This window comes from Mesoplodon densirostris, chromosome 17 (assembly GCF_025265405.1).
Source record: "Mesoplodon densirostris isolate mMesDen1 chromosome 17, mMesDen1 primary haplotype, whole genome shotgun sequence".
NCBI classification, from domain to species: Eukaryota; Metazoa; Chordata; class Mammalia; order Artiodactyla; family Ziphiidae; genus Mesoplodon; species Mesoplodon densirostris.
In genome coordinates this window covers 19,230,319-19,243,147 of record NC_082677.1, presented here as the reverse complement: position 1 = coordinate 19,243,147, position 12,829 = coordinate 19,230,319, and the positions used below count along the sequence as shown (strand labels likewise).

The 12,829-nt window shown below is 39.7% G+C and overlaps 1 long non-coding RNA gene across 1 annotated transcript; it reads right to left on the bottom strand.

Annotated features, from left to right (window-relative positions):
• Positions 1-3,889: 3,889 nt before the first annotated feature.
• On the bottom strand, positions 3,890-12,614 carry LOC132477801 (uncharacterized). The gene is made up of 3 exons (XR_009530318.1): positions 12,499-12,614; positions 7,992-8,098; positions 3,890-4,597 (listed from the first exon to the last, which is right to left on the bottom strand). It is a non-coding gene; the product is annotated as an uncharacterized LOC132477801 (long non-coding RNA).
• Positions 12,615-12,829: the final 215 nt, after the last annotated feature.

Below are 12,829 nucleotides of genomic sequence, written 5' to 3'. Positions count from 1 at the left end.
TGGAAGAGAAGGAAGAGAGAATCAAGAGGAAGAAGAAAGAAGAGAAAATAGATGAATACCCAACATCTCTTTTGTTTTCATTAAGATATTCATACTGACTTCATGGGATTTCCTGTTTTTCTAGCATATTCAGGAAGGATACTTTACCCTAGACCACTGAAACTGGAATTTTATCTGAGGTGAGAAAAAAAGAATGTTAGATTTGAAATAACAATCCAAGTTGAATTTCTGGCTTTGCCATTTAATAGATGTGTGACCCTGGACAACCTCTTAACCTCTTCAAACTTCAGGTTCAAATCAATCATAAAAAGGGTTTAATAAAATACATACCATTGAATTATTGAGAGAATTGAGTCAATATACATGAAAGAGCTTTGTAAATGGTAAAAACTGCACCATGTGGGGTACCATTTTGTGGTGGAGATAACAAGGGGAACGAAGTGTACAGGTGTAGAAGGCACATGGGGGTGAAGGGTGCTATTTTGGAGTCTCTGAACAGAGAGTTCAACATGAAAAAATCAGGCTTACTGGAAAAAATTGGTCCAGAAGAGGAGAAAAAGGAGAGAAGGACTTAAATGGGCAGCAGAGGTAAACCCAGGTATCCTGACTTGAAGTTTAGTAATTACGTCAAACTCTGTTTACTTATGTGTACCTATCAGAGTCTCTTGCTCATTTACCTTAGAGATCTACTGACAGTTAGTATATGGTACATTGCCCTATGCTTATAGTTTTAGAATAGGTCAATCACTTCTCAAGCCTTCAATGTAAGAAATTAACAGTAATTGGGGCTTTAGAAATCAATAGTTAATCTTTCAATCACTAGAAATCCTTCTTAGTTAGAGTCCTTACTATGAAAGCCCCTGGCTATTAGCTCAACTAGTTGTTCTTCCTTTGTGACATCTCTGAAGTTTAGCACTTCTGTGTGAAAACTTTTGTCAGTATGCTGAAAGCTGAAAGTGAGGCTGGATGACATGCAGTAAGTTTAGAAATAGAAGCAGTCCTCCTAATTTGGAACAGTGCTGGAGTCCTCCAGTTGTGACATGAAATGAAAATTCCATTCCACAGAATTCTTTTGAGGTAGCGCTTGGTGGGAATATTTCATTATGCTACCTGGAGTAGGGAAGATATCTCAAAAACACATGCTCAGTTGAACATGATGGTTGCTAGACTGTCTTCTCGGGAGGGTAGGTCTTATCGACTAGAGCCCCCTAGGTTTCATTGGAAATTTTGATGAGTTTAGGATTGTGAATTTGAGGATAGAAGCCAAACAGAGGTAAATTCTTTGTACAAATAGAGAGGAGACATATTTGAAGTGGGAGGGAAAAAGAAATCTTGTATAAAGCTCTAAAGCCATCAAAGATGGGGCAGGACTGGGGAAAGAGTATTCAAGAGAGATCCCTGGTAGTGGGGAGCCAATTGTGCATTTTGGAGAACAGATATATTGAAGGAGATTCCCACAAATGTTTTATTTTGAAAAACACCAAACTTTTAGAAAAGTTGCAAAAATAGTACAATGAACACTGGTATACCCATTGCATACACATGTATAGAGACAGAGAAAGAGTACATTTTTATAGATGTGTGTGTATTCACATTTTGTATATAGATAAGCAGATAAAAAGTACATACAGAGAGAAATTTAAGCATGTGTATATATATATATATACATATACATGTATACTTTTCTGACCATTTGAAAATTGTAGGTAGACATCATGAAACGTCACCACTAAATACTTCAGTATGTGTCTCCTAAGAACAAGGCCATTCTCCTGTGTGACCACAACACAATGATCCTACTCAGGAACTTAGACTTGATGCAATACAATATCTAATATTCTGTATATATTAAAATTTCCCCCATTGTCCCAATAACATCCTTATAAATCTCCAGTTTAAAGGGGATTTAAAAATTGTTTGTCACGTTCAACATAAATGTCTTCTCCATTTTGCCTACAAAATCATCAAAACTAACTACAGTTCTTGTTAATATTTTTATGCCAGTAATTTATTTGGGGGAACTTGTAGATGTCTCATGTCCAGATTGTCAGGGGGTGAAAACAGAAACAGTAGCAGCGGCCAGAGGAGAGGTTGGTTGAAGCTGGCTACGACTGAAGTGACAATTTGGAGGAAAGGAACTTCGTGGAGACAGTAACAGATTTAAAACCACTGTTCCGTCCCTGGCACGCTGCCCCTTTCCTTCTGACCCTATGATTCAAACCTGTCCGCTAGTCTTTTGTATGTGATTAGTCTCTTACAGTGCTTGTTTCCCAGATCCTACCTACCGTGATATAAAAGCTTGTTCTCATGGTCTTTTTTTTTCTAAAATAGATTTTATTTTTTAGTGCAGTTTTATACTTACAGAAAAATTGAGAAAATAGTACAGAGATATCCCATATATCCTCTCACCCTTACACACAATTTCTCTTATTATTAGTATCTTACATTAGTATAGGACATTTCCTACAATTAATGAACCAATATTTTCTGATTATTATTAATAAAGTCCATATTTTATTTAGGCTTCCTTGGTGGTTGTTTTTTTTTTAATCTTTTCACCACGCTGCACAGCAAGTGGGATCTTACTGCCTGACCCGGGATCGAACATGCACCCCCTTCATTGGAAGGACAAGGTCTTAACCACTGGACTGCTAGGGAAGTCTCTAGACTTCCTTGGTTTTTAACCAAATGTCCTTCTGTTCCAAGATCCCATCCAGGATATGAAATTACATTTAGTTGTTATTTCTCCTTAGGCTCCTTAGACAATGCCAGATTTTCAGACTTTTCTTGCTTTTGATGTCCTTGATAGTTTTTTGCTCCTAGGTCTTTTGATAATTTAATCTCCATACATTGCTGGGCAGAGCGCCACAACAAATATTATTTTGAATTAAGTATTACCTCTGCTAATGGGTGAAAGTCAGATCTTGTTTGAAGTAACCACGTGATAAGGATGATAAAGTTATTTCAGTAGCCTTGTTTGTGTATAGGTCATATTGTGACTACTTATTTTTTTGTTTGTTTGTTTTGTTTTGTTTTTTTGTGGTACGCTGGCCTCTCACTGTTGTGGCCTCTCCCGTTGTGGAGCACAGGCTCCGGATGTGCAGCCTCAGTGGCCGTGGCTCACGGGCCCAGCCGCTCCGCGGCATGTGGGATCCTCCCAGACCAGGGCACGAACCTGCGTCCCCTGCATCGGCAGGCAGACTCTCAACCACTGCGCCACCAGGGAAGCCCGTGACTACTTATTGATTAAATATGGGCTATAGAGTTCACAGCATTCATTGGGTGGAACAATTTTCTTTGGGTGGATTGAGTCCATGAAGCTCCAGGCACAAAGAACTGAGAGAACAGAACCAATCAGAGGTGGCTTTTCCTCTGGAACCCTATGTTCTTACAGACTACATGTGGCAAATGGTCTATGCTTTTCTCTTTATCTTTACAAGCATCTTGGGGTAATTTGGCTTGAGACATATGCACTAACATCTACCAAACAAGTATTTCCATTGTTCTTTGTTTTTTATTTTTTTCAAATTAAAGTATAATTTACATATAGTGATAAGCACAGCTCTTATGTGTACAGTTCAAAATGTTTTGACAAATGCATACCCCTGCGTAATCCATCAAGCTAGGGAGCATGTTCATCACTGCAGAAGGTTATCTCGTGTCCTTTTCAAGTCAATGCCTGCCCTTGAATCCCCAGAGGCAGCTACTGGTTCAATTTCTTTCACCATAGATTAGGTTTGCCTGTTCTAGGACTTCACATAAATGGAATCATACAGTTTATACTCTTTTGTGTCTGGTTTCTTTAGCTTAGCATAATGTTTTTGAGATTCATTCATGTTTTATGTCTATCAAAAGTTTATTCCATTTTATTGATGAGTAGAATTCATTATATTGTATCAATATACCACAATTTCTTTATCTACTCTTGTATGGATGGAAATTTGTTTTTTCTGATTTTTGGCTGTTATGAATGAAGTTGTTATGAATATTTATGTATGGGTCTTTTCTGTGGACTTATGTTTCTCAGGATTTTTTTTTGTTGGCCACACCGTGCAGCTTTCCAGATCTTAGTTCCCTGACCAGGGACTGAACCCAGGCCCTGGCAGTGAAAGCACCAAGTGCTAACCACTGGACCACCAGGGAACTCCCGACTAATGTTTCTCTTGAGTATGGAATATCTGGGTCACATGGTTGGTGTATGTTTAATGTTTTAAGAAATTGTCAAACCATCTCCCAAAGTGGTTGTACCATTTTATAGTCTGTATTAGTTATCTATTGTTGCTTAATAATATTGCCACAAACTTAACAGCCTAAAGCAACACACATTTATTATCTCCCTGTTTCCATGGGTCAGGAACAACTTAGCTTATCCTTTGCGAGGCTGCAATCAAGGTGTTGAACAAGACTGCTTTCTCATATGGAGGCTCACCTGGGAAAGGATCTGCTTCCAGACTCATGTGGTTGTCAGCAGAATTCATGTCCTTTTGGATGTATGACTGAGGGCTCTAATTTCTTGCTGGCTGTTGGCTGGAGGTTGCCCTCAGCTTCTAGAGGCTGCTTGTAGTTCCTTACCATGTGGGGTTCCTTAAATGACCAGCTGCTTCCTCAAAGCCAGCAAAGGAGCAAGAGACCCCAGCAAGATGAGTGGTACAATCTTATAAAATGTAATCATGTAATCAAATACATTTAATCACGTGCATCCCATCTCCTTTGCCACATTCTATTGCCATATTCTATTACAAGTTCCACCATATTCAAGGGGAGGGGTGCACATAGGGCATGAATACTAAGGGGCAGGGATCAAAGAGGGCCATCTTAAGAGTGTGTGTACTACATTCTCCCAACATAAATGAATGAGAGTTTTGGTTGCTAAACATCCATACCATCATTTGGTGTTGCCATCTTTTTAATTTTAGGCACTTTATTTGTTGTAGAGTATGTCATTGTGGTTTTAATTTGCATTTCCCTAATGTCTAATGATACTAAACATTTCTCCATGTGCTATTGGCCACTCACATATCTTTCTTTGGGAAATGTCTTTTCATGTATTTTGCCCATTTAAAAAATTGGGTTGTTTGTCTTTTTATTATTGAGTTAGAGGAGTTCTTTATATATTCTGTTCATAAAGATTTTCACAAATAGTATTGAAATGACTGAGTATTTATATGGAAAAAATAGGCCATAACTCCTACATCACACTGTATATAAAAATTAATCTAACTGATATTTATAGACTATTACAGTCAACAACTGCAGAATATACATCTTTTCAAAGGCACATAGAATATTCACCAAGATAGACCACAGGTTGGGCCATAAAACAAGAGTGAATAAATCTCAAATGACTGAAATCAGACAGAGTATGTTTTTTGAGCTTAGCAGATTGAAATTAGAGATCAATACAAAAACTCTGGAAAATTCTCAATTATTTTTGTGTACTTGTTTTATCAATTCCTGTGAAAGAAGTACTATTATCGCTAACTATAATTAAGGATTTGTCTACTACTCCCTTTAGTTTTGTCAATTCTTGCATCATGAATTTGAAGCTATATTTGACATATGCATATTTAAAACTGTTGTATCTTCTTTTTTTTTTTTTTTTTTTTTTTTTTTTTTTTTTTTTTTTGCGGTATGCGGGCCTCTCACTGTTGTGGCCTCCCCCGTTGCGGAGCACAGGCTCCGGACGCGCAGGCTCCAGACGCGCAGGCTCAGCGGCCATGGCTCACGGGCCCAGCCGCTCCGCGGCATATGGGATCCTCCCAGACCGGGGCACGAACCCGTATCCCCTGCATCGGCAGGCGGACTCTCAACCACTTGCGCCACCAGGGAGGCCCTGTTGTATCTTCTTGAGTGACCCTTTTATCAATATGAAATGTCCTTTTCATCTCTGGTAAAACTCCTTGTTCTGAAGCCTACTTTCTTTTATATTAAAATAGGCACTCTAACTTTCTTATGATTAAAGTTTTCATGACATGTTTATGTCCATCACTTCAACCTAGTTGTGTCTTCATATTTAAAGTAAATCTCTTGTAAAAAGCATATCACCATGTCTTCCTTTTTTATCCACACTGACATCTGCTACTTTTTAATTAGAGTGTATTTGTTTTTTAGTTATGCCTTTTTTTCATTTTTTGGAGATTGGTTGCTCTAGTGATTATAATATGCAACTTTGATGAACTCATATTATAAAACTTTACATATAATGTAAGAATCTCACAATGGTGATTGTATATATTTTTAAATTAAAAACTATAGTTTTTTCTTATTATAAAACACAATACATGGAATTGTACAAATCTAAACTTACTGTATAAAAATAAAGTGAATGAGGGTAGAAAGCCCAGAGATAAACCCACGCACCTATGGTCAACTAATCTATGACAATGGAGGCAAGGATATACAATGGAGAAAAGACAGTCTCTTCAATAAGTGGTGCTGGGAAAACTGGACAGCAACATGTCAAAGAATGAAATTAGAACACTCCCTAACATCATACACATACACAAAAATAAACTCAAAATGGATTAAAGAGCTAAATGTAAGACTGGACACTATAAAACCCTTAGAGGAAAACATAAGAAGAACACTCTTTGACATAAATCACAGCAAGATCCTTTTTGACCCACCTCCTAGAGTAATGGAAATAAAAACAAACAAACAAAAAAACAAATGGAACCTAATGAAACTTAAAAGCTTTTGCATAGCAAAGGAAACCACAAAAAAGACAAAAAGATAACCATAAGAACGGGAGAAGATATTTGCAAACAAATCAGCAGACAAAGGATTAATCTCCAAAATATACAAATAGCTCATGCAGCTCAATATCCAAAAAACAAACAACCCAATCCAAAAATGGGTGGAAGACCTAAATAGACACATCTCCAAAGAAGACATACAGATGGCAAAGAGGCACTGAAAAGCTGCTCAACATCACTAATTATTAGAGAAATGCAGATCAAAACTACAATGAGGTATCACCTTACACGTTAGAATGGGCATCACCAGAAAATCTGCAAACAATAAATGCTGGAGAGGGTGTGGAGAAAAGAGGACCCTCTTGCACTGTTGGTGGGAATGTAAATTGATACAGCCACTATGGAGAACAGTATGGAGGTTCCTTAAGAAACTAAAAATAGAATTACCATATGACCCAGCAATCCCACTACTGGGCATATACCTAGAGAAAACCATAATTCAAAAAGACACATGCACCCCAATGTTCATTGCAACACTATTTACAATAGCCAGGTCATGGAAGCAACATAAATGTCCACCAACAGACGAATGGATAAAGAAGATGTGGTACATATATACAATGGAATATTGCTCAGCCATAAAAAGGAACAAAACTGGGTCATTTGTAGAGACATGGATGGACTTAGAGACTGTCATACAGAGTGGAGTCAGAAAGAGAAAAACAAGTATCGTATATCAACACATATATGTGGAATCTAGAAAAATGGTACAGATGAACTGGTTTACAAGGCAGAAATAGAGACACAGATGTAGAGAACAAACATATGGATAGCAAGGGGGAAAAGGGGATGGGTAGGATGAATTGGGAGATTGGGATTGACATATATACACTAATATGTATAAAATGGATAACTAATAAGAACCTGCTGTATAAAAAAATAAATAAAATTAAATTAAAAAATAAAATAAAATACATAACTAATGAGAACCTGCTGTATAGCACAGGGAACTCCTGTACAGTAGAAACTAACACAACATTGTAAAACAAGTATACCCCAATAAAAAAAAATAATAAAGTGAATGAAGAGAAATAACCTCTGTCTGCACATTGTTGTTCATCCTTTGAGACCTTTTCCTACATGTATATGCACTTCATTGCTCGTTCTATGAACCTGACGTCAGTAGGTATTATATACAACTAATTGCTCAGTCTTATGAGAGCATCTTTCGAAAGACAATGTAAATGACTCTAATCTCAGAACAAACTTCTGGGAAGAAGAAGATAAGGAATTTACCTGCTATATCCCTTTGTCAAACTTTTTCTTCTCAGACGTTAAATCTCCCACATTTCTGGGTTGTGCCTGTGTAGGTACTGCCTGGTCCTGCAGCATCTCATGCCTCACTGCCAAAAGAAAAACTCCAGGATAGGAGATGGGAGATATATCGTTTGGGTGTAAGGTGAGCCACCATTAGGTTGTGCTCATGTGAAGTCTGTTGCCATAGCAGTATACTCTACAGGAGTTGGTTGCCAGTGTTGCCTGGGACAAAACAACTGGCTAATGGCCCTGCAGCCAGTGAGACCAAGAGCATCTGATTTTAGTATAAGTGTTGCTGAAGCAAGCACAAGAGCATCTGGGTACATAAGCAGTGTTTGATAAAATACATCTCTTGAACCACTCATTTTCATTCATGCCTTCCCATTATATTCACCCCCACACTATAAGAAGGGCATCAGTTTTTGTGAGAAGCTCATGCCCTCACTTCTTTCCTAAGGGGGAAGGAACAAGTCCATTTTGTCACAGAGTCCTATTCAGGATGGTGTCCAGCCACAATCTCTGAAAAGACTTAAGGCAAGAAGGTTGAGTCAAGCTAAACCCCCTGCTGATAAAGATAACACCAAGGATGATAGTCTTCATCTGTCTCTCCTCTACCCCTTTGTACCCTCATGTCAGTCAATCACTGGCTAAGGTTTGTTGGAGGTCAGGGAGTATAGATTTCATAGATGAGGCAACTCCTGTTTGGTTGAGGACAATTCTCAGTCAACACTCACATTAGCTGAGGGATGAGTGTGCCAGTAGATTTAAGCAAAGCACCAACAGCATCCATCCACTACAAGGGGCTAATTCTATCTCCACTCTTTATTTCTTGCACCTTTATATTTTAGTCGTTGGGGGCCACAGCACCATATATTAGCTGTTGGTTTGTTGCTTGCATTGTATTTTGTAGGGCAGTGCCCAACCATGCACTAAGTCTGGAGTGTTCTGTTATGCAACAAGATCTAACTAATACAGATGAGTCACACAGCAAGACCATAGGGTCCCGTGGCCGTGTGTTCATTGTTTCTCTTCTTTTGTCATAAAATGGATCCTCTGATCTGAGCCACTGTTGTGAGAGAAATCATGTCAATATATCAGGCTCCCATAAATTCTTGAGTCGTGGTGCTGGCAGAGGCACTGAGGGCAAGGAAGGCAAATTCATAACCAGATTAGGTACTAGTTCTGATAAGGATGAATCACTGCCTCCTCTAAGGTAGAAGGGGTCCAATGTAATCAATCTGCCATCAAGTGGCTGACTGGTCTTCTCAAAGAGTAATGCCATATCAAAGGCTCAGTTTTGGTCTCTGCAAATAGCACGTTGGGAATTCTAGCTAGATCAGAATTGGTGAGGAGTCCATATTTTTGGACCCATGCAAGACTTTCATCCTTGCCACCATGACCTCTCTATCATGGGATCTTTTTGCTAGTTGATGCCACAAGACAGGTCATCTTGTTCACCTGGTGCCTGAGAACCTCTTCTGTGATAGATGCTCTCTGGTGAAAATTCACATGAGACACAAAGATATAAACACTTTATCCTCACTCCCTTGGATCCATCCATATTCTGCTTTCCAGACCAAACTGTCCCTAATATTCTAATCATTTTTTTCCAGGTTCTGACCAACTAGCCAAGCCATTCATCTCTGCCCAGAAGTGCATGCATATCCACATCTCAGGCCACTTCTTCCTCTTAAGAAGTAATCAAGTGTACTGCTCACAAGTCTGCCCAAGGGAGGATTTCTCATCATCACTGTACTTTGGGGCATTAAGCAGTGCGTGTAAACTAGGTCCAAGATCTTTCCTCCTCCATCAGTTGGTCTAAGAGAGCCCGCTTAGGCCAAAGGACTGAACTGAGGGAGAGGTTTGTGATATAAGAGTTAGGATTATTTGTTCACATAACTTACTCATGCCTTGTTGGTCTCTGCTTGGGCCTGATCCTGAATGTAGCGTATCCATTGTACCACAGATTGATGCTGTGCCTGCCAGACCTTATAATTCAGTGCATCATAAGCTCATGATGAGCTATTCCTACTGCTTAGGCACTTGGTCTCCCATTCAGTCTGCACTCAGTCTGCATTTGGGCCCAGGAGCAAAAACAGAGCTGATTTTTCAAATAGAGAGTAATTCTCTGTTGTAGAAGACATTGCCTTGCTCCAGAAACTTAGGGCTATAACTGATACTAGGGCTTGCCAGAGACTCTGTACATCACTTATTCACCACAAATACCTCTCATCCCATTGGATCTGCTAGATTATACAGCTCAAATAGCAGGGCATCTTGCACTGAAGCCTGGACCTGATCTAGAGATGTCTCTGGGCACCCACTAGCAATTATGTCATCTGATAAATGGGTTGTAGTTATATTCCCAGAGACAGTATATGCCGCCCTCGAACTCCAAAGAGGTCCGCAAAGTGATGAGTCTTTCTCTTAATGGTAAGAGGTGAGAGGTGCAACAACTTGTTCTTTACATTAAAGGTGATATTCCTAGCATTCCTAGAACATTGTAATCCTAAAACCTTCATTGATATGGCAAGCTCTTGGATTACCGTAGAGTCTATCTTGTGTTCTGCAACATGCATGTGTTTTACTAGGCCATTTAGACTGTGCTATTCAAAGTGCAGTCTACAGACTGGTGCTGGATGGTAAACTCTTGGTTACTGGCTCATGGTGAGATAAATTGAGAAATTTGAAAATCTAGGTTTAGAGCCTTTTATAGCAATTTGACAGGGCTGTGACCTCCAAGAACATGATCAGAAGACTCATCTTATTGAACAGGGTACAGATCGTCTTCGTTACTGTCAGACTCATGTGGTGATTAGCATGTGCAGTAAGTTATGTACCAGGCAAGTTCAGTAATTTCCAAAAGTACTACTTTAAGCATATTGAAAACAAACAAACAAACAAACGGTCCTTCACCACAGATAGCTTAAGAAGCATTGATCTAGATTACGTGCCCCTTCATGCTCACCAGGACAGAGGACAGAGTTAAAATAGCTCTGACGCTAGAAAGTAAATGTGTACTCCTATCCTTTCTATACAAAGGCAAAGTGGTTTTGATCCTTCCTACTGATGGAACTCAGGAAAATCACATTTACCAATTAGTACCTCTATACCAAATGCCAAAGTCCATGTTGATCTGCTCTAGTGAAGATACCACGTGAAGCATGGCAACTTCTAATGGGGCTATCAACTGGTCAAGTTTTTGGTAGTCTACTGTCATCTGCCATGATCCCATTTTTGCAGGGGTCAGACAGAAGAATTGGTTGAATGAGGATATAATGGAAATCAAAATCTCTCCACCCTTTAAATCTTTGATAGTGATGTAAGTCTTCACAATTCTTTCTAAGATGCTATCCTCCTTCTAAATTACTCTCCTGGCTTGGGGGTATAAGTGCCAGTTTCAGGGACCTCTACGTGGCCCATCCTAAATAATGGCTAGTACTCCACAGGTCAGGGAACCGATGTGAGGATTTTGCCACTTGTTAAGAGTTATCTGTCCTAATTATACATTCAGTGACTTAACCACAGAATGTGTTCACAGACCTTCTGGACCCACTATAAGTTGGAGTTGATCCAAAATTCCATTGGTCCCAATTCTAACTGGAGAATCAGGATGGTATCGTGTTAGCTCAGATGCTGTATCTAACAGTTCTTGAAGACTCTGGGCATTTCTTTTTTTCCAGTGCACAGTTACACTGGCAAATGGTTGCAAGTCCCTTTGGAGAGCCACTTGCTTCAGGAGTCACTGCATGGTTTACAGGCAAGAGAAGAGATGATGTTTCTACCAGCCAGAGGGTTCAGGGCACTGGTGGGTTCGAGCTGGCTCATATCAACTCTCAGGAGCCAATTGTGTGCATCTCTTCTCAACTCTGCTTAGTGACATTATGTTGGTAGCTTGAAATTGATTAAGTTGAGAGTGTTTATTCAACAGAAATTGGCAAATGCTACAAATATGGCCCTTCCCTGCATCCCCCTCCTGAGAGCCGGTTGCTAAATTTTTTCCAGTGTCCCACAGGGGAGAATTGGGGGATTCAGTATTCTCAGGGTCACCCACTCAAATGTCCCATTCCTAGGTCTTAGCTCTCTTTTTCCTTTCAGGGACTAAATGTGGACATAGGAGACCCTTCAAGTCTATGCATTTAGTTGCTTTTTCAGCTCTGCTGCCCTTATAATCGGGTCCCAGGCCTGATTCTCAGTATAGTTTGCTTTAGGCTATAGGAAATCAGTCTTTTAAAAAACTGCCAGTAGAGGCCCTCTCACTTTCTCAGGGTGCTTTAAGGTGACAATTGGCTGTCCTGAGGTATCATTTTCTTTTGCAAGGTTTACAATTCCATCAACAGAATCCATTCTATCCTATTATCCCCATACTGTTCAAGCACCACAGCTATCACACGTTCCAGCGCCCCACTGTCTGTGTGCACTGCACCCCAATGGGCCACAGGTGGGAAGCTTAGTAATTATGATATCACTGTATGGTCCTACTTACCATTCCCTGGGTCTTTATCACCACAAAATCAGTGAGGAACTCAACTCCAATATCCCATCCCGACTGTCTTCAGGACACTCCTGATGCCGCATCTTTTAGCTTGGGTTCTCTAGAAGATAGAGCCTGAAGGCAATTTGAGAGAAACGTGAGTGAAGACAAACAGGAGTGGGCAGGGAAGGAGGGGAAACTAATATAATAGTATAGTACTAAACTAGCTACCCTTTGGTATCAAGCCCAACTGACTGCTTAGTGTGGTGGGTACATGCCAGGCATGGGGGCACCCTAGTTAGCAGAACATAGATCTACCCTCATAGACAGGCCTGGCTTTCTA